This window comes from Pseudorca crassidens, chromosome 11, assembly GCF_039906515.1.
Source record: "Pseudorca crassidens isolate mPseCra1 chromosome 11, mPseCra1.hap1, whole genome shotgun sequence".
In the NCBI taxonomy this organism is placed as follows: domain Eukaryota; kingdom Metazoa; phylum Chordata; class Mammalia; order Artiodactyla; family Delphinidae; genus Pseudorca; species Pseudorca crassidens.
The window spans coordinates 49,824,110-49,846,362 of record NC_090306.1 but is presented as its reverse complement, the minus strand read 5'-3'; the positions used below and the strand labels follow the sequence as shown (position 1 = coordinate 49,846,362).

Below are 22,253 nucleotides of genomic sequence, written 5' to 3'. Positions count from 1 at the left end.
ATGATATGGAAAAAAATTGGGGTAGGGGGTAGAATCTCTCGTAAAATTTCTCCACCAAGACAGAAGAGCTTTTCCATCTATTGTGAAAAGTGGCCCCCCACCCTGCCACTCTGAATGACTTTGTGGGCTGTGGTCATGCCAGCTGCTGGTCTCTATGACAGAGTCTGTGAAATGTGACTGGAGTGGAAAGGAAGTTCACTGCTTCCTTTGATAGAGAGTCTAAGGAAAGGTGGGGGGGGGGGGGGGAGGTAGGATGCATCCCAAATGCCAGTAAGAATGAAAGCTCCTGAATGGAGAAGTTAAAAGACTGTGAGACACTTCAGGAGGGGCATTAACTCCTTAAGGAGTTAGAAGCTAGAGTACATTGTTAAAGTGAAAATTTAGCTTTACCATATCCAATTTTTAAAAAGGAGGGAAATAGATAAAATCAGTGCTCATATATCACATTTTAAATTCCAAGGGTCCTCACAGTAAGACTCTTTGTGTAGAGCTGGTGGGTTCAAACCATCTGTTTGAAACCTAGCTCTCCAATCTTAGGGAAGAAAAATACTTCTAAAGGTGCATTCCTGTGCACAAGGCAAAGAGAGAATTCATCTTCCCTCTTCGGTATTTGCTGCAATGGGAACATTTTGTCCTCTCTGGAGCACCCTTGAACAGCTTAGGGAGATGGTGTACTAGTTTTCTATTGCCACGTAACAAATTACTAAACGAAGCAGCTTAAAACAATGTCTATTCATTAGCTCATAATACCATAGATCAGAAGTCTTGTCCGGCATGATGAGATCTTCATTCAGGGCAGCACAAAGCTGTGAAATGACGGTGTTGGCAGGGCTGGCTTCTCATCTGGAGAAAAATCTGCTTCCAAGGAAAAATCTGCTTCCAGGCTCATTCTTGATGTTGGCAGAATTCATCTCCTTGCAGCTGTAGGACTGAGGCCTCTGTTTCCTTGTTGGCATCAGCCACAGGCTACTCTCAGCCCCTAAAGGCCACCCACATTCCTTGCCATGTGGTCTCCTCCATCGTCAAAGCAGCAGTGAAGCTTCAAAAGCTTCTCACACTTTCGGAGTCTGACTTCCTCTTCTCTGAGCAGCTGGAGGGAACTTTTTGCAAAGGTTCGATGTGATTAAATCAGACCCACACAGATAATCTCCCTATTTTAAAATCAATTGTTTTATGACCTTAATTACATCTGCAAACTTCCTTCACAACAGTCCTTAGATTGGTGTTGGACTGACTAGCCGGGAGAAGGGGTGTGCACATCAGGTGCCAGGAACCTTGGTGGGCTGTCAGAATTCTTCCTGCCACAGATGGCACTGTGGTGCCTGTGCAAAGGCAAGAATAATGCCTCTTCTTCCTTAAGAAATGCTGCCTCGCAACACCGAAGATTCAGAGACACAGATATTTTTGTTTAGCATAAGCCCAATGTTAAAGTCAGAATTCTGTATTTTACTCTCTGTGGCCTAAACCACCCGGACTTGGGTGCGAAATTGGTATGACCACGCCTACATATTTCTGAGCAGGGGTCCGAAAATTTTATCAGATTATAAGGGTTTGGGATCTTCCACCCAGTCATGGTCCTCTCACTCCCATCAGAATATAGATAATCCTTGTTTTAATCCTGTTGGAAGCTGTATGTCACCCTCCTCACACAGAGGACATGAGCAGTTAGTAAAAAAAACCTCCAAATTTCTTCTCTCTCTCTGAGTGTTAGGAACAGTTCTTGATCTAGCTTAGGTTGCTTGCTGTGGACTCGCTACCACTTGGCCCTGGTGTCCCCATTCCCTTGTGTCCTGCACACCTCAAGGCCTCCACTCTTGTTTGTGTCTCCAGATTCTTCACAAATGGCAAGGCTAGAACTCTCTGCAACTCCAAATGACTCAGCTTTTGTGGCCATCTCACAAACAGAATGAGTTGTCATCAGTAGGTGTGACGCAGTCCTAGCAAGCAAAAGGAAGCTGTGTACACAGTGGCTAAGAGAACAGACCGCAGATCAGCCTGGCTGGAGTGGAATCCTACTTGCATTGCTCGCTGGGTGACCTGGAGCAAGTTCCATAACTTCCCTGGGCTTTGATCTCCTTATCTGCAAAACAGAATTCATACTAATACTTACTTACAGGGTTAATGGAAGGTAATCGTACATGTAAAGTACTTAGAAATCACTCAGTAAATTCAAGACTAGTTTCTATTACACCATCAATATTGTTGTTATAATTTCTCAGCTCTTATCACCATCTCTCTCATATGAAGCAAGGCATATATCCAGTGGCTCTCTGGGGGCTTATTCTCCCACTTTTCCAAGGTGCCCTCTTCAACCGTGTGCAAGGCACCATCACTTTACTTCAGAGCACAGTGAGAAGGATGTCAAACCAAATTCAGAAGAACTGATATAAGCTCACAAAATCTCCCACAAAGGCCTCCTTCTGTAGTTCTTTGTTCAAATAGTCTCCAACACATAACATAGGTGCCTGAGAAATAAACTTGGAAACTTAGTCTCAACCCAGGATCACAGTGCGATGAAAGAAATAGGCTTAAAACCTCGGAAAAACTAACAGAGACAGAAAGGTTCATTATTTCATCATTGGATAAATTTACTATAGACTGCAGCCAGAAATAAATGATTGTAGGAAATATCAGTGATTGCTGATGTGACGGAAGAGAAAGGAATATAATACTGAATACCAAACAGTTGTGGTAGCCTCTATTGCTGTGGACGGTACATAGTTGGTGCCTCCTGTCATTCAGTGTAAAACAAAGACTAGCCTCCCAGGAAGAACACCAGGTGAGAAGGAGAGTGAGTGACCGTGACCTGAAGCTATGATCCCAAAGGGAAATAAAGGAATTATGATAATAGAGTCTGCAGTCCTTCTGGTACGACATAGAGAAATAACTTTAGAATGGGGATATGCAATATTACACGGAGCAACATAAATAAAGGACGAATTTATTATAATAAGATATTACAGGGACTTCCCTGGTGGCTCAGTGGTTAAGAATCTGCCTGCCAATGCAGGGGACAAAGATTCGATCCATGGTCCGGGAAGATCTCACGTGCCGCAGAGCAACTAAGCCCGTGCGCCACAACTACTGAGCCTGCACTCTAGAGTCCGCGAGCCACAACTACTGAGCCTTCATGCCACAACTACTGAAGCCCACGCACCGCAATGAAGAGTAGCCCCCGCTGGCCGCAACTAGAGAAAGCCCGCGTGCAGCAACGAAGACCCAACACAGCCAAAAGTAAATAAAATAAATTTATTTTTAAAAAAGATATTACATTATTGTCTTCACTGTTTAAAGTCTTTAAAATGTCAATAAGCAATAATGTCTCAGTAAATTAACGTGAATTTGGTCTTCTCACAAATCAATTATGAGGACAACGATGATGGTAATGGTCAAGAGATGATGATGATGAGAGAGAAATTGTAATGTTCAACCATTGTAGTTTGGGGAATAAACAATATCACTCTACAATAACAACCCCAGAGTGCATTTCTCTCCAACGTGGCAGGGAAGCCTGAGGGTTCCCTGGGGCTCTCACTCACCTGCAAAATCCAGCACTACCAGGAGGTCCTTACTCATGTGCAAAGATTTGGGTTTTGTGACTTCTCATACTTCATTACTAATAAAGGTCGAATCAGATGCACCTTCCTAAGACCAGAGGATTCCACAACTATTCACCCAAATGTTATTTGCTCCAAAACTTGCTAACACCGCTACTGCTACTACTGCTACCATCAAAGACCAAAGTTTGATTCCCCTGTCTGCTAACTGCCTGTCCACGAGATGTGCCTTGACCAGGCCATTTGCTCCCATTTGCATTTTCTCGCCCAGCAGCCCAGAGTGTCTTGCACAGGTATAGAGGCTGATCCAGCTGCCCAGGCTTCTCTTACCGTAGATGTGAATTATCTTCTGGGGCCCTCCATTATGCTCTCTTGCCACTGAGCTCTGAGTCAGAACTATCCTGGATCTTCAGGTATATTTTAGTAACTGTAAACTTCAGTGGAATGGGGTTAAGATACTTATCACGCTGCTTGCACACTCTCCTCTGTTATTATGTAAATTCATGCGTAAAATAGGTATAAGGGTTAATGGCTCTGCCCAATTCACCCAAAGCAACTTCCATGTTCTATATAACAACCAATGTGCCAGGGACAAACATAGCGTGGAACCATTACTCCATCTTGGTGCAGACATTAGAGCTGAACCAAGACCCTCTTACAGTCCAATGTGATTTCACAACAAGAGCAATACCAATAGCAGGTAAGATTACTGAGCACTTGCTGTGAGGCAGGAACTGAGCAAAGCAGTTTGCTTATTAAATCAGGTATGGGTAAAGCTATGGGTACTATCCATTTAGGGCCACAATTTCCCTCCATCTCTGAGCCTGTAAAACTCAAGAAACAAGTTATCTGCTCCCATAATACGATGAACAGGATACCAATAGGAAGGGTATAGGTTTCTCATTTACCCCCGTCCCACTCATGCACAGCTTCCCCCATTTTCCACATTCCCCACCAGAGTGGTATATTTGTCACAATTGATAAACCTATTGTACATTAACATATCATAGTCACCCAAGTCCATAGTTTACATTACAGTTCACTCTTGGTGTTGTACATTCTATGGGTTTGGACAAATATAGAATATTTTAGAATCCTTTCTATGTTATATGTTATGTTTTACATATATTATACTTGTATTATATATTATTCTCAATAGATTCATATGATAAAATCTACTTTTTAACCTGATTTTTAAGCCTAACAACAACTCATGTGTATTTCATGTCAAGATATATATTTCTGAAACACACTTTTTAATGACCAAATAGTATTCCATTATGGAGGCATGCCATGATTTTGTTCAACCAATTCCTTATTGCTGTGCATTTAGGTTGTTTCCACCTTTTAGGAAAGAATGCAGAGTAGGCACAATTCCTAGAAAATGAATTAGCAACAAAATATGAAAACAATTTTAAAATCTAAACATGTACAGAATTGTTTTAAAAAGCACAAAGTGTCAGGAAATCTCAACTATAATAAATCAATACTGTCAATAGGTGGGGGGGAAATCCATATACAACTTAGAGTATTTATTTTTGGACCTGTTCTCTTTGCCAATTTTTATCTGGGTCATTTTTCCAAATTAAATAGCTTTAACTAAATAATTTACATCAAGCCTGGTTCAGTGAGGAAGTACTTTGCTTTTTCATTCCATCACATGGTTTTTCAGCAAAGTTAAAATTAGTACTGAGAAATGTGCCCCTGATGAGAAGGGAAAAAACTTTCTAACTCAAGACAAAAAATGAAAGAGCAGAGTGTGATGGCATTGGCAGGCAGTAAAGAGAATACAGGGGATTAGTTAACTAGAAGAATCAAATATCATTACTGTTTTGAAAATGCCAAGATCATATTAATCTGAAATATGAAAATAGTGCTGGCAGCCATATCTTGGGTTTATATCACATCTTCGGGGGAGACATTTCCAATCCAAAGTCATTCACCTTGGCTGTGAATGCTGGCAGAGATAATATTGCCCTAATTCAAATTATGAGTTGATCTCCATGAGTCATTTGTCCTGAAATTTAAAGCAGACACTTTACCTTGTTCCCTGTTAACATTCTCAGTACTGTGGAGCTACAGGGTAAATGCAGGAAGCATCAACTCTTGTCATAGATTAAAATTATTTCTAAATTGTTAACTGGCTGGTTTAACTAATTCCCCCTTTAAGTCCTATTAGAAGCCTCCGTACTTTACCAAGATGTGACACTACACCTTCAAAAACTTTTTGAAAAGTAACTTATTTCCTCTAAATGTATCAAATTCTTTAAAACTGATAGTGTTTCTATATTATTCTAAATGTAAATGTAGATTACCTATGGCAATTTAATTTAATGCAGTTTATTGTCCAGTAGAATTTAACTTGGCCTGGTCAAAATTTCATTGGTTAATTCAAAAAAAAATAACAAATGTTTTCATTCTTGTATATAAACCTTATTTTTTCATTCAACATTTATGGGTAATTTGTAGCAACATGGATGGACTTAGAGATTATCATACTAAGTGAAGTAAGCTAGACAGAGAAAGACAAATATCATATATCACTTATATGTGAAATCTATAAAAATGATACAAATGAACTTATCTACAAAACAGAAATAGATTCACAGACACAGAAAACAAACTCACGGTTACCAAAGGGGAAAGGGGGTGGAGGAGATAAATTAGGAGTTTGGGATTAACATATATACACTATATATAAATAGATAAACAACAAGGACCTACTGTATAGCACAGGGAACTATACTCAATATCTTGTAATAACCTATAATGGAAAATAATCTGAAAAAGAATGTATATACATATATGTATGTGTGTATATATATATATATATATGTATGTATAACTGAATCACTTTGCTATACACCTGAAATATCACAGCATTGTGAATTAACTACACTTCAATTTAAAAAAAGACATAGGAATCAATAGAAAAAAATGACAAGAGATATGCACAAAGTGTTCACAGAAAAGAAATTCAGAATGACCAATAAAGCATGGAAAATATATTAGTAATCATGAAATTTCAAATTAATGCCACAACAAAATAGTTATTTCACATCAAAAAAAATTTATGGGTAGTTATCACATACTAGGGAAAGAGAAAGAAAGAGAGAGAGAGAGGAAGGAGGGAAGGAAGGAAGGAAGGAACTTTGCATCAAGCAGTGGCTCAGGGACTTAGAACAATGCCCAGCACACAGTAAGTTCTCAATAAATGCTGAATAAATAGCAGATAAGGAGGAAAGGGGAAGGGGAGGAAGGAAAGAGGAAGGAAGGAAAGGTATCTTCCCTTAATAACTTACAAATCTTTTTGTGGAGTTATAGAAAAGCCCTAGGCTAGGAGGCAGGACACCTGGGTTCCCATAGCCAGCTACTAACAACCCAGAATCTGGGAAAGTTATTTCTCTTCCCTGGTCCTTAATTTCCTGAAATGCAGAATTTGGCTTCATTTTGGTTGAAAGTTCTAGAATGCTATAAATAACACCTTATCCACAAAAGTGGTAATTTCTTTTTCCTAACTGCCTTTTGCACACACACGGTCACCCTCATGGCAGAAGCTCAGCTCACCTTCCTCTATGCTCCTCACTAAAAAGCATCAGACTTGAGGATAATCATCTTCTTTGAGCTCTAATCCTGTATTCTAATGATAAATATTGCTTTCTTTTTTGGCCACATGCTAGCCTTTCTCTTTGATGAAAGGAAAGGTAGCCAGGTGGACTTTGCCCAGATATACAGCACAGTGCATGCAACTCTAAGTCAGAGACCAACTGGAAATGGAAGCTCTTCTCTTAAACATGAGTGTCCTAATGTGGCTCAGCTGGGTTGGACCCACAAAAACTGCTTTCAGGGGACACCCCTAAAATCTGAAGTGAATCTAGGGAAATGAGTTTGGATATTAGGACAGAAGAGGAGAAAATAAAAGCTCCTGGTCTATCTTGCTGCGGTTACAGGCACTGAGGTTCCTAACGCTGCTTTTCTGTCTCTGGCTGCTGCCTTTTGGGTCCCCATTAAAAACCTCTTGCATGATAATTACTACTCTTTGCTTCTTCAAAATGTCTTGGAGCCTATTTAGCCAATAGATCATCTCATGCAAGGCTACAACTGCTCTTTTAAATATTGCATTAATCATTTAAATGTCTAATGATGTGAGTTATTAGCTTGGCAACAAGATGGTTTTTTCCTCTTGGCTCTTTTTATTTCTTCTCTTATTATTACAGAAAAGCCAAACCAATACTTCACAATGGACACTTATGTCCTCAGGGTCTAAATAATGTTCTTTTGTTTCCACCTATCATTCAGTGTGCATGCTATACTGTAGAGGCATACCTTCCCGGTCATGCCCACCAAGGACATGGCCCTCCCATTGGCACATCAGCTGAGATTCTAAAGATGGTGCACAGCTGAGAAGAGGGAGTGAAAGGAGTCTAGGACAATGCATCCAAGACCTAGATCTGGTCTAGCTCTGTCACAGATCAGCTGTGCAACCTAGGGGAAGTCAATTAACTCCTCTGAATTCTTCTCTAATATAAGGGAATTATAAAGATCATCTCTTAGTTCTGAAATTCTGTGATTGTTATTGAACCAGGTTTGTGACACTTGGAAGACATGCATATTTTTGTAAAAACAGAGCAAACTTGACCAGTGAAGGCAGGTTATGGTTCATTATTTATCAAGCAAGTTGTAATTTAATGGAGCTAACTGATGGTTACCCTCAGTTTCATGATCATCAGACTCTTTTCTGGCCAAAGTATTTTAGAAAGAGGATAGAGTATGGCAAGAAGCTTATATTGTAAACTTTGGTCAACAAAGGCATAACTGGTTCACATAATACATGAGAACAGTGGTTGGTATTGGTATATATGATACTTCCTTTCTGAAATTAGGCTAGTGATGCAGTAAATGTTCAGTTCATTGGAGCAGAACTCCTTTTCTCACATCCTGGATCTATCATTTATGATGGACTTAGGTGAATCATCTAAATTATCTAACCTCAGTTCCCTCACTTGTACAACAAGTATATATGTGTATTTCTGTCTCTTGTCTGTGATATTGTGAATGCAGTGCTGCGTTAATTTTCAGAAACATTTGCCATGTCCCTGTGTCCAGCTGGCCCTGTCATAGTATGGTAATTACACGAGTCTGAGTCTGTGCTGCCATGACTGAGAGTTTCCGTATCACGGGAATGTCTGTGGCACTCTTCATGTCCTTGTTGCCTTGGGTCGGTGACTGGTTCTATCACAGCTGTGTGGCTGAATGCTGCTAGGCTTGTCTGTGATTTCCACCCTAGCTGCCTTACAGAGCTGCTGGGAGGCTGGAGTAAAATGATGAGCAGGAATAATGTGCCACATTTCTATAGCATTTTATAACATACAAAGGGCTTGCCCGTGTGACATCTGTTTTTGGCATCCTAACAGCTGAATGAAGTGTTTTATTACTTGTATTATTATAATTGTATAGATAAGGAGACCTAGAATTTAACTGATTAACTTGAAGTAACTCAGCTAATCAAGGGAATAGCTATATTAACCTAGATCTTTGTCATGGCCCATATTTCAGGTATGTGTTTTTCCCATTGTTGTTGATATTACAGAAAACTCTGAGGTTATGGGGAGGGGGAAGGGTGAGCAGTGACGGGGCGAGGGAGAGTCATGGACATGTACACACTAACAAACGTAGTAAGGTAGATAGCTAGTGGGAAGCAGCCGCAGTTGCTATGCAGTTGTAATTTCCTAGGTTATTTATTGATCAGGTTTTCCTAAGTAATTGCATCATTTCCTACTTCTTTACCATTGAAGATATAGCTGAAGTTGATAGCAAAGTCAGAGGAAAGTCACAGTTCGGGATGCCAGCTGGTAAAGGAATTTGTCTGAAAGACTCGTACTACATGTTCTGTGGCTAAAATTGTTGTAATGTCTGCTTAATGCTTTCAGTGTGTGGACTGAGTCGGCTCCTGATTTACTCTGTGATCAATACTTTCTCCAGCAGATATTGCAAAGGCCTCACCTTGCCTCTACTAAGATACCACGACTGAGTCAACAGCAGAATAGGACATGAGCTGTCAACTACTTCTACAGGGTCGGGGTGAATTTCCACTGAGCCAATTTCCTCTTTCTTTTTTTTTTTTCATTTTAACATCTTTATTGGAGTATAATTGCTTTACAATGGTATGTTAGTTTTAGCTTCACAACAAAATGAATCAGTTATATATATACATATGTTCCCATATCTCTTCCCGCTTGCATCTCCCTCCCTCCCACCCTCCATATCCCACCCCTCCAGGCGGTCACAAAGCACCGAGCTGATCTCGCTGTGCTATGCGGCTGCTTCCCACTTATCTACCTTACGTTTGGTAGTGTATATATGTCCATGCCTCTCTCTCGCTTTGTCACAGTTTACCCTTCCCCCTCCCCATATCCTCAAGTCCGTTCTCTAGTAAGTCTGTGTCTTTATTCCTGTTTCACCCCTAGTTTCTTCATGACATTTTTTTTTCTTAAATTCCATATATATGTGTTAGCATATGGTATTTGTCTCTTTCTGACTTACTTCACTCTGTATGACAGACTCTAGGTCTATCCACCTCATTACAAATAGCTCAATTTCGTTTCTTTTTATGGCTGAGTAATATTCCATTGTATATATGTGCCACATCTTCTTTATCCATTCATCCGATGATGGGCACCTAGGTTGTTTCCATCTCCGGGCTATTGTAAATAGAGCTGCAGTGAGCATTTTGGTACATGAGTCTTTCTGAATAATGGTTTTCTCAGGGTATATGCCCAGTAGTGGGATTGCTGGGTCATATGGTAGTTCTATTTGTAGTTTTTTAAGGAACCTCCATACTGTTCTCCACAGTGGCTGTATCAATTTACATTCCCATCAACAGTGTAAGAGGGTTCCCTTTTTTTTTTTTTAACATCTTTATTGGGGTATAATTGCTTTACAATGGTGTGTTAGTTTCTGCTTTATAACAAAGTGAATCAGTCATACATAAACATATGTTCTCATATGTCTTCCCTCTTGCGTCTCCCTCCCTCCCACCCTCCCTATCCCACCCCTCCAGGCTGTCACAAAGCACCGAGCCAATATCCCTGTGCCATGCGGCTGCTTCCCACTAGCTATCTACCTTACTACGTTTGTTAGTGTGTACATGTCCATGACTCTCCCTCGCCCCGTCACTGCTCACCCTTCCCCCTCCCCATAACCTCAAGTCCGTTCTCTAGTAGGTCTACGTCTTTATTCCTGCCTTACCCCTAGGTTCTTCATGACATTTTTTTTTCTTAAATTCCATATATATGTGTTAGCATACGATATTTGTCTCTCTCTTTCTGACTTACTTCACTCTGTATGACAGACTCTAGGTCTATCAAACTCATTACAAATAGCTCAATTTTGTTTCTTTTTACGGCTGAGTAATATTCCATTGTATATATGTGCCACATCTTCTTTATCCATTCATCCGATGATGGGCACCTAGGTTGTTTCCATCTCCGGGCTATTGTAAATAGAGCTGCAATGAACATTTTGGTACATGACTCTTTTTGAATTTTGGTTTTCTCAGGGTATATGCCCAGTAGTGGGATTGCTGGGTCATATGGTAGTTCTATTTGTAGTTTTTTAAGGAACCCCCATACTGTTCTCCATAGTGGCTGAACCAATTCACATTCCCACCAGCAGTGCAAGAGTGTTCCCTTTTCTTCACACCCTCTCCAGCATTTATCGTTTCTAGATTTTGTGATGATGGCCATTCTGACTGGTGTGAGATGATATCTCATTGTAGTTTTGATTTGCATTTCTCTAATGATTAATGATGTTGAGCATTCTTTCATGTGTTTGTTGGCAGTCTGTATATCTTCTTTAGAGAAATGTCTATTTAGGTCTTCTGCCCACTTTTGGATTGGGTTGTTTGTTTTTTTGTTATTAAGCTGCATGAGCTGCTTATAAATTTTGGAGATTAATCCTTTGTCAGTTGCTTCATTTGCAAATATTTTCTCCCATTCTGAGGGTTGTCTTTTGGTCTTGTTTATGGTTTCCTTTGCTGCGCAAAAGCTTTTAAGTTTCATTAGGTCCCATTTGTTTATTTTTGTTTTTATTTCCATTTCTCTAGGAGGTGGGTCAAAAAGGATCTTGCTGTGATTTATGTCATAGAGTATTCTGCCTATGTTTTCCTCTAAGAGTTTCATAGTTTCTGGCCTTACATTTAGGTCTTTAATCCACCTTGAGCTTATCGTTGTGCATGGTGTTAGGGAGTGATCCAATCTCATACTTTTACATGTAGCTGTCCAGTTTTCCCAGCACCACTTATTGAAGAGGCTGTCCTTTCTCCACTGTACATTCCTGCCTCCTTTATCAAAGATAAGGTGACCATATGTGCGTGGGTTTATCTCTGGGCTTTCTATCCTGTTCCATTGATCTATCTTTCTGTTTTTGTGCCAGTACCATACTGTCTTGATTACTGTAGCTTTGTAGTATAGTCTGAAGTCAGGAAGCCTGATTCCTCCAGCTCCGTTTTTCGTTCTCAAGATTGCTTTGGCTATTCGGGGTCTTTTGTGTTTCCATACAAATTGTGAAATTTTTTGTTCTAGTTCTGTGAAAAATGCCAGTGGTAGTTTGATAGGGATTGCATTGAATCTGTAGATTGCTTTGGGTAGTAGACTCATTTTTACAATGTTGATCCTTCCAATCCAAGAACATGGTATATCTCTCCATCTATTTGTATCATCTTTAATTTCTTTCATCAGTGTCTTATAATTTTCTGCATACAGGTCTTTTGTCTCCTTAGGTAGGTTTATGCCTAGAGATTTTATTCTTTTTGTTGCAATGGTAAATGGGAGTGTTTTCTTGATTTCACTTTCAGATTTTTCATCCTTAGTGTATAGGAATGCCAGAGATTTCTGTGCATTAATTTTGTATCCTGCTACTTTACCAAATTCATTGATTAGCTCTAGTACTTTTCTGGTACCATCTTTAGGATTCTCTGTGTATAGTATCATGTCATCTGCAAATAGTGACAGCTTTACTTCTTCTTTTCCGATTTGGATTCCTTTTATTTCCTTTTCTTCTCTGATTGCTGTGGCTAAAACTTCCAAAACTATGTTGAATAAGAGTGGTGAGAGTGGGCAACCTTGTCTTGTTCCTGATCTTAGTGGAAATGCTTTCAGTTTTTCACCATTGAGGACGATGTTGGCTGTGGGTTTGTCATATATGGCCTTTATTATGTTGAGGAAAGTTCCCTCTATGCCTACTTTCTGCAGGGTTTTTATCATAAATGGGTGTTGAATTTTGTCAAAAGCTTTCTCTGCATCTATTGAGATGATCATATGGTTTTTCTCCTTCAATTTGTTAATATGGTGTATCACGTTGATTGATTTGCGTATATTGAAGAATCCTTGCATTCCTGGAATAAACCCCACTTGATCATGGTGTATGATCCGTTTAATGTGCTGTTGGATTCTGTTTGCTAGTATTTTGTTGAGGATTTTTGCATCTATGTTCATCAGTGATATTGGCCTGTAGTTTTCTTTCTTTGTGACATCCTTGTCTGGTTTTGGTATCAAGGTGATGGTGGCCTCGTAGAATGAGTTGGGGAGTGTTCCTCTCTCTGCTATATTTTGGAAGAGTCTGAGAAGGATAGGTGATAGCTCTTCTCTAAATGTTTGATAGAACTCGCCTGTGAAGCCATCTGGTCCTGGGCTTTTGCTTGTTGGAGGATTTTTAATCACAGTTTCAATTTCAGTGCTTGTGATTGGTCTGTTCATATTTTCTATTTCTTCCTGATTCAGTCTTGGCAGGTTGTGGCTTTCTAAGAATTTGTCCATTTCTTCCAGGTTGTCCATTTTATTGGCATAGAGTTGCTTGTAGTAATCTCTCATGATCTTTTGTATTTCTGCAGTGTCAGTTGTTACTTCTCCTTTTTCATTTCTAATTCTATTGATTTCAGTCTTCTCCCTTTTTTTCGTGATGAGTCTGGCTAATGGTTTATCAATTTTGTTTATCCTTTCAAAGAACCAGCTTTTAGTTTTATTGATCTTTGCTATCGTTTCCTTCATTTCTTTTTCATTTATTTCTGATCTGATTTTTATGATTTCTTTCCTTCTGCTAACTTTGGGGTTTTTTTGTTCTTCTTTCTCTAATTGCTTTAGGTGCAAGGTTAGGTTGTTTATTCGAGATGTTTCCTGTTTCTTAAGGTAGGATTGTATTGCTATAAACTTCCCTCTTAGAACTGCTTTTGTTGCATCCCATAGATTTTGAGTCATCGTGTCTCCATTGTCATTTGTTTCTAGGTATTTTTTTATTTCCTCTTTGATTTCTTCAGTGATCACTTCGTTATTAAGTACTGTATTGTTTAGCCTCCATGTGGTTGTATTTTTTACAGATCTTTTCCTGTAATTGATATCTAGTCTCATAGTGTTGTGGTCGGAAAAGATACTTGATACAATTTCAAGTTTCTTAAATTTACCAAGGCTTGATTTGTGACCCAAGATATGATCTATCCTGGAGAATGTTCCATGAGCACTTGAGAAAAATGTGTATTCTGTTGTTTTTGGATGGAATGTCCTATAAATATCAATTAAGTCCATCTTGTTTAATGTATCATTTAAAGCTTGTGTTTCCTTATTTATTTTCATTTTGGATGATCTGTCCATGGGTGAAAGTGGGGTGTTAAAGTCCCCTACTATGAATGTGTTACTGTCAATTTCCCCTTTTATGGCTGTTAGTATTTGCCTTATGTATTGAGGTGCTCCTATGTTAGGTGCATAAATATTTACAATTGTTGTATCTTCTTCTTGGATCGATCCCTTGATCATTATGTAGTGTCCTTCTTTGTCTCTTCTAATAGTCTTTATTTTAAAGTCTATTTTGTCTGATATGAGAATTGCTACTCCAGCTTTCTTTTGGTTTCCATTTGCATGAAATACCTTTTTCCATCCCCTTACTTTCAGTCTGTATGTGTCTCTAGGTCTGAAGTGCGTCTCTTGTAGACAGCAAATATATGCGTCTTGTTTTTGCATCCATTCAGCCAATCTGTGTCTTTTGGTGGGAGCATTTAGTCCATTTACATTTAAGGTAATTATTGATATGTATGTTCCCATTTCCATTTTCTTAATTGTTTTGGGTTCGTTACTGTAGGTCTTTTCCTTCTCTTGTGTTTCTTGCCTAGAGAAGTTCCTTTAGCAGTTGTTGTAGAGCTGGTTTGATGGTGCTGAACTCTCTCAGCTTTTGCTTGTCTGTAAGGTGTTAATTTCTCCATCAAATCTGAATGAGATCCTTGCTGGGTAGAGTAATCTTGGTTGCAGGTTCTTCTTCTTCATCACTTTAAATATATCCTGCCACTCCCTTCTGGCTTGCAGAGTTTCTGCTGAAAGAGCAGCTGTTAACCTTATGGGGATTCCCTTGTGTGTTATTTGTTGTTTTTCCCTTGCTGCTTTTAATATGTTTTCTTTGTATTTAATTTTTGACAGTTTGATTAATATGTGTCTTGGCGTATTTCTCCTTGGATTTATCCGTATGGGACTCTCTGTGCTTCCTGGACTTGATTAACTATTTCCTTTCCCATATTAGGGAAGTTTTCAACTATAATCTCTTCAAATATTTTCTCAGTCCCTTTCTTTTTCTCTTCTTCTTCTGGAACCCCTATAATTCGAATGTTGGTGCGTTTAATGTTGTCCCAGAGGTCTCTGAGACTGTCCTCAGTTCTTTTCATTCTTTTTTCTTTATTCTGTTCTGCGGCAGTGATTTCCACCATTTTGTCTTCCAGGTCACTTACCCGTTCTTCTGCCTCAGTTTTTCTGCTATTGATCCCTTCTAGAGTATTTTTAATTTCATTTATTGTGCTGTTCATCATTGCTTGTTTCATCTTTATTTCTTCTAGGTCCTTGTTAAACGTTTCTTGCATTTTGTCTATTCTATTTCCAAGATTTTGGATCATCTTTACTATCATTATTCTGAATTCTTTTTCAGGTAGACTGCCTATTTCCTCTTCATTTGTTAGGTCTGGTGGGTTTTTATCTTGCTCCTTCATCTGCTGTGTGTTTTTCTGTCTTTTCATTTTGCTTATCTTAGTGTTTGGGGTCTCCTTTTTGCAGGCTGAAGGTTCGTAGTTCCTGTTGTTTTTGGTGTCTGTCCCCAGTGGCTAAGGTTGGTTCAGTGGGTTGTATAGGCTTCCTGGTGGAGGGGACTAGTGCCTGTGTTCTGGTGGATGAGGCTGGATCTTGTCTTTCTGGTGGGCAGGTCCACGTCTGGTGGTGTGTTTTGGGGTGTCTGTAGACTTATTATGACTTTAGGCAGCCTCTCTGCTAATGGGTGGGGTTGTGTTCCTGTGTTGCTAGTTGTTTGGCATAGGGTGTCCAGCACTGTAGCTTGCTGGTCGTTGAGTGAAGCTGGGTGCTGGTGTTGAGATGGAGATCTCTGGGAGATTTTCGCCATTTGATATTATGTGGAGCTGGGAGGTCTCTTGTGGACCAGTGTCCTGAAGTTGGCTCTCCCACCTCTGAGGCACAGCACTAACTCCTCGCTGCGGCACCAAGAGCCTTTCATCCACACCCCTCCTTAATTTGGGACGATTCCTTGTCTATTCATGTATTCCACAGATGCAGGGCACATCAAGTTGATTGTGGAGCTTTAATCCGCTGCTCCTGTGGCTGCTGGGAGAGATTTCCCTTTCTCTTCTTTGTTCTCACAGCTCCCAGGGGCTCAGCTTTGGATTTGGACCCGCCTCTACGTGTAGGTTGCCTGAGGTCGTCTGTTCTTTACTCAGACAGGACGGGGTTAAAGGAGCCGCTGATTCGGGGGCTCTGGCTCACTCACGCCGGTGGGGGGGGCACAGAGTGTGGGTCGGGCCTGCGGCGGCAGAGGCCAGCGTGACATTGTGCCAGCCTGAGGCGCGCCGTGCGTTCTCCCAGGGGAGTCGTCCCTGGATCCCGGGACCCTGGCAGTGGCGGGCTGCACAGGCTCCCCGGAAGGGGTGTGTGGATAGTGACCTGTGCTCACACACAGGCTTCTTGGTGGCGGTAGCAGCGGCCTTAGCGTCTCATGTCTGTCTCTGGGGTCCGCACTTTTAGCCCCGGCTCACGCCTGTCTGTGGAGCTCCTTTAAGCAGCGTTCTTAATCCCCTCTCCTCGTGCACCAGGAAATAAAGAGGGAAGAAAAAGTCTCTTGCCTCTTCGGTAGGTCCAGAACTTTCCCCGGACTCCTTCCTGGCTAGCCGTGGCGCACTAACGCCCTGCAGGCTGTGTTCCCGCCGCCAACCGGAGTCCTCCCTCTGGTGCTCCAACTGAAGCCCGAGCCTCAGCTCCCAGCCCCACCTGCCCCGGCGGGTGAGCAGACAAGCCTCTCAGCTGGTGAGTGCCGGTCGGCCATGATCCTCTGTGCTGGAATCTCCCCGCTTTGCCCTCCGCACCCCTGTTGCTGTGCTCTCCTCCTCGGCTGCGAAGCTCCCCCGCTGTGCCACCCGCAGTCTCTGCCCGCGAAGGGGCTTCCTAGGTTGTGGACACTTTTCCTCCTTCACAGCTCCCTCCCGCTGGTGCAGGACCCGTCCCTATCCTTCCGTCTCTGTTTATTCTTTTTTCTTTTGCCCTACCCAGTTACGTCGGGAGGTTTCTTGCCTTTTGGGAGGTCTGAGGTCTTCTGCCAGCGTTCAGTAGGTGTTCTGTAGGAGTTGTTCCAGGTGTAGATGTATTTCTGGTGTATCTGTGGGGAGGAGGGTGATCTCCGCGTCTTACTCTTCCCTTGCAGTGTTTCTTGATTCAGCCAATTTCCTCTTTCTTATCACCCTGGTGATCACTTGCTCAGGGTAGGAGCAGATCCCACAATCAAGCACTCTGAGTTCCCTTATCTGTAAAGGTGTGTAACAGTAGCTGCCTTGCAGCATTAATATGAGTATTTATAAATTAGTGTGTGCAGAGTGGTTTACAAAATAAATAATAGTTATTTTAACAGAGACATTATTACAGGGAATCACACCCAAGATCTTTGTCTTTTTGCATAGAACTCCCATCAGCTGAGCCAAGAAGCCAGCCATAGTCACTTACATTCTATATTCTGACAGTCATTTCTTAAACACTTAAAGGGGGTGGGGGGGAGGGGAAGTTAGTTAATTAAATAAACACTTTAATAAATATTCTTAAATCAGAGACACATATCTTTGAAATTTCTTATCTAAGTTTTGTGCATTTGTTTACGTCTCTCTGGAAGAATGAATAAATTAATTTCTCCTATCACTTGGCAAAGGTAGGAAGCCTTTGTCAGTGCCGTTTATGCACAAGAGGACAACTTGAGGTCTGTACTGAAGAGAGATTAAATACACAGACTTCTATAGGTCAAGAGGCAAGAAGTTAACGTGCTGTTATTATTGTTGTTATTAACATCTATTTATTTAACACACAGTATATGCCAGGTTCTGAACTAAAATTTTTATATACACCATTCATTCATTAATTTAATGAGCACCTACCATGTGCCAGGGGTTATAGTTAAATAAGTTGTTGAGAAGCCAGTCTGATCTCTGAATAGTAACATACCCGCTTAAAAAAAAATCATGAATCATGATTTTCTGGGACTTATATTCCTCATCTGTATAATGAGGATAATAAAACCTGTTTTTCTATCCAGGACCTCTACAAAGATCAAAAGAGACAATAGACATAAAACCTTGTGAATAATTAAGAGTTTTGAAAATATAAATGTTAAGAATAGCACTGAAATGTTTGGTTTCAATTTTTGTTCTGTTCATTTATTTGTTTTACTAGATTCTGAAACACCTTTTATATCACCTCAGATTGTATTAGTCTGCCTTCCAGAGAAAACCAAACTAAAGTGGTTTAACTGGAAAACACTTATTTTTGCCAAATAACGAAAAATACGGGGGTAGGCAATCTAAGGCTCAACACTGATGTTAAGGACCCAGGTTAATCCTACCTTCATGCCACTCCAACCTTAGAGTTTGATTTTCTTCATGATCATACAATGGCTGCTGCACCTCCAGGATTGCAGCCACATTCTAGGCAGACATCTTTATGAAGTTTTGTCAGATACGTCAGGAAAAGAAGCTCTTTCCAGTTGTAGTTAGAATTCAAGATACAAAGTATAGCTTCCCCCATAGGAAAAAAATGGTCAATTTATTAATAAACAAAAAGGAATGGGATCTTACTCATATTCATAATTCTTATTATACTGCAGACTCAAAGGTTATAAAAAAATTAAAAGGAAAATAAAGATGAAATTAAATGTACACATGCCTGGAATTAAATTCACTCAGAGAAATAAGGGGGAACTAGAGGCGTTCATTACTCATACTATCGGGGGCAGGGAAAGAATAAAACAACATAAAGGCTAGTAGATTAAACTAGAGTGAAAAAACAGTTTCTCTAAAGGGAATATGTTCATCAGGGTTCTATAGAGAAACAAGCCAATAGGAACCCAAAGAAAACTTGAAGACCGTCTGCTGGCAGAATTCTTCTTCTTCTAGGGATGTCAGTTTTTTTCTTAAGGTCTTCAACTGATTGGATGAGGTCCACCACACTATGGAGGATAACCTGCTTCACTCTACATCTACTGACTTAAATGTTTACCTCATCTAAAAAAAAAACCTTTACAGCAACATCCAGATACGTTTGCCCGTACATCTAGGTACTATAGTCTAGCCAAGCTGACACATAAAATTAAACGTCACAGGGACCCCTGAGATCTTAAAAAACAAGCCAGACATATACGAAGTGCAGATTTTAGTGGTTTTTCCCGAGTGTTGGGATCTAGGAAATGATTGGGAGGCAACCTCCTAAAACTCAGAAATTCCATATTAAAAAATAATTCCTTGAATTTCTTGACAGCTATATCTCGTGGTTACAGAAAACTGGACAGAATTGAGAAAGAACAGTATGATTATAAAATACACAAAGATTATTAGAGTACATTGTTACAATAATGGCCCCCCAATGAACCATTCCTCCTTTTGTTCATTCCCATTTTATGTCACTTTGCTATGCCTTCCACCCAGAGGTGGAACCCATTTCCTCACTCCTTAAATCTGGGGTTGTCTAGTGACTCTTGACAATAGAATGCAGCAGAACTGATGTTATACAACTTTCGGGGATGGCATCTCCTGCTTTCACTCTCTTAACACTACCCTGAGACCACTACTCTGTGAAGGAACCCAGGCAAGTGGAAAGAGGGGTCCTACTGTCCCAGCTCTGGCTGCTGAGTCCAGTCCCCACTGACGCTCCAGCTACGTGTAGCCTCATGAGTGATCCCAGGCAAAATTAGCAGATAACCCAGCCAACCCAAAGAATTACAAAAAGTAATACGTCACTGTTGCTGTCAGCCACTAAGTTTTGAGGTGGTTTGTTGCACAACTGTAGATAACTAAAGCATAACTGCAATTCATTTATTTTCATAGCTGCCTAGTACTTCATTGAATAACTTCACGATTTTAAAAAATCCATTTCTTTCTTGATAACTATTTGAAATGTTCCCAGTTTATTGCTGTCAAGAAAAATGCCTCTTATGAACATTTATATACATTTATATGAACAGTTACATAAATACAAGAATTTCTCCGGAATATATACCTAGGAGTAGAATTACTGCTGTAAATATGAGCATTTTCAGGTTAACTATCAAAGTAGGCATCAAGCTGCTTTCCAAAGTACAAACCGTGCAGCGATTAGACAGATAAACCATAAAAGAAAAGGTTAGTACATACACTAATTTAAGTCAAGAACTTTTTCATTAAAGACAACATAATGAAAGGAAAAGACGAGCAACAAACTGGAAAAAGGCATCTGCCTACATTTAATTAACAAAGAATTAGTAATACTTAACACACAAAGAATTATGAATCAATGGGGAAGAAGATAAACAACTTATTAGGAAAAAATACAAACAAACATATCACAGAAGGAAAACATAAAATGGCCCATAAACATGTAAAATAAATTTCCAGTTCATTAGTAAATAGGGAAATGGGTTTCTTAAGGAACCCAAGACATTTCTTTGCCATTTTAAAGGGGGTGGATGATATTGGTAAAACAAAATTTAAGTCGGGTCTCCTAACTATTCACCTACTAAATTTATGTCTTAAATATTCAAAAATAAAAAATCTGGAATTGAAATGGTGACAGTAAAATACACAATGTTGATGCAGGTGCAGGGAAAAGTAACTAATTCTGCAGGTAAGAACGTACATGAATACATTTCTAGAGATGGATTTGGTAATATATACCAAAAGCTCTTAAAGTGTTTATGCTCTGAGTCAGGAATTTGACTTCTGGGAACTTATTTGCCAACTGCAGAGATATTTGCCCTGGAAGTGTTGATTGCTACATACCTTGACCATACGCCCTTCTAAAGGGTTTGTCTCACCTGTAGTTCTTCCTGAGAGGTAAGGTCAACTTTTACACCAGATGAACCTGACCTCATCCTGCCAGAGATGAAGGTACTGATGGGTCAGCACAAAGTGATGAGCATGGACAAACAGGAAACCAAGAGACTAAAGCTGTCGGTTATGGAGACAGGAGCCGAAAGGATGGATTAAAGGTTGCCACGATGCATTCATCTAGACAGGAAAGACCATCACATAACAGAGACGAGAATTAGGAGGAGGTAAAGGAACACTGTTAGTAAAAAGAAAGAATGAAATAGATGCACAGAGAGAAGCAACTCTCCTAGAGCTGCTTAGACGGCCACAGCCTTCTAGGTCCAGCTCCAGCCCACACGTGTCGTAACAAAAAAACACTTTTTCATTGAGGAGCCTCAAGCAAGACTATTTCTTGAAACCAAGAAGGTTCTCACTAAAACAACCCCAAATGAAATAATGTATAAGGGCATAAAAGTGTGATGCTGAAGCAAGCATATTGATTAAATGACAAGTTCACCATGATAGGTTTTTTGTCTCCTCTATGTGATATATGGTCTGCATCTTTTGTGCAATTTACTTCTGGGGAAGAAAATTAGTAGGAAACTTTGACTAGAGGATCAAACTCTGTCTTCTAATCTGATCCCGCCAGCAATATACAGCATTTAAAGTCAACTAAAATAAGTTAATAAAATTAAAAAGAAGCACATTCAGAAAAGTATACCAAATATTTGCATTTTTTCCTTGATATTTACATATACAGTGTGTGATAAACACATAGATCAGAAAGAATGTACATCAAAATATTAAAGTTTTTTAACTCTATGGGTTCTTTATGTACAGTGAAATGGATAATTTTAGAAATAAACACTTTAATGTGAGCTTGTGAATATTTGTGCCTTTGGATAGCACCCCCATATGGTTCTTCCATGGGAAAGGACAGTTCCACGGGAACAGTTTGAAGATGCTGATTCATGGTCAGATGTTTCACACTCACTGTCATAAATGAGCACTACACAAGGTCAGAAACACAAAGTAAGGGTCAGCCCTGCAGTTGGACATCGGGAAGCTGTTCGTAGTTTTAACTGAGCTCCTGGCTAAGCCATTTCAGGGCCACCATGGTTAGACATCCTGATTGTTCGATTTGCTGCTTTGCTCATGAAATTTAGGAGGAAATGCCATAGACTGTTATTGGCAAAGCAAGTTATTTGACGTATTATTCGACATCAAAGAGTTGTCTCAATGAGAAAAAATTAGTAGCTGAGTTTATTTCTGTGATAATGTTTTGAATTTAAATTCTCTGATAAACTTATCATTAAGGTTTTATAAGAAGGTTGTTCAATGTTAGT

At 39.9% G+C, this 22,253-nt stretch overlaps 1 long non-coding RNA gene across 2 annotated transcripts in view; it reads right to left on the bottom strand.

The window, feature by feature from the left end:
- The window catches only part of LOC137202131 (uncharacterized), an 85,562-nt gene that overhangs the window by 18,362 nt on the left and 44,947 nt on the right, over nucleotides 1-22,253 (bottom strand). The window lies entirely within an intron of this gene.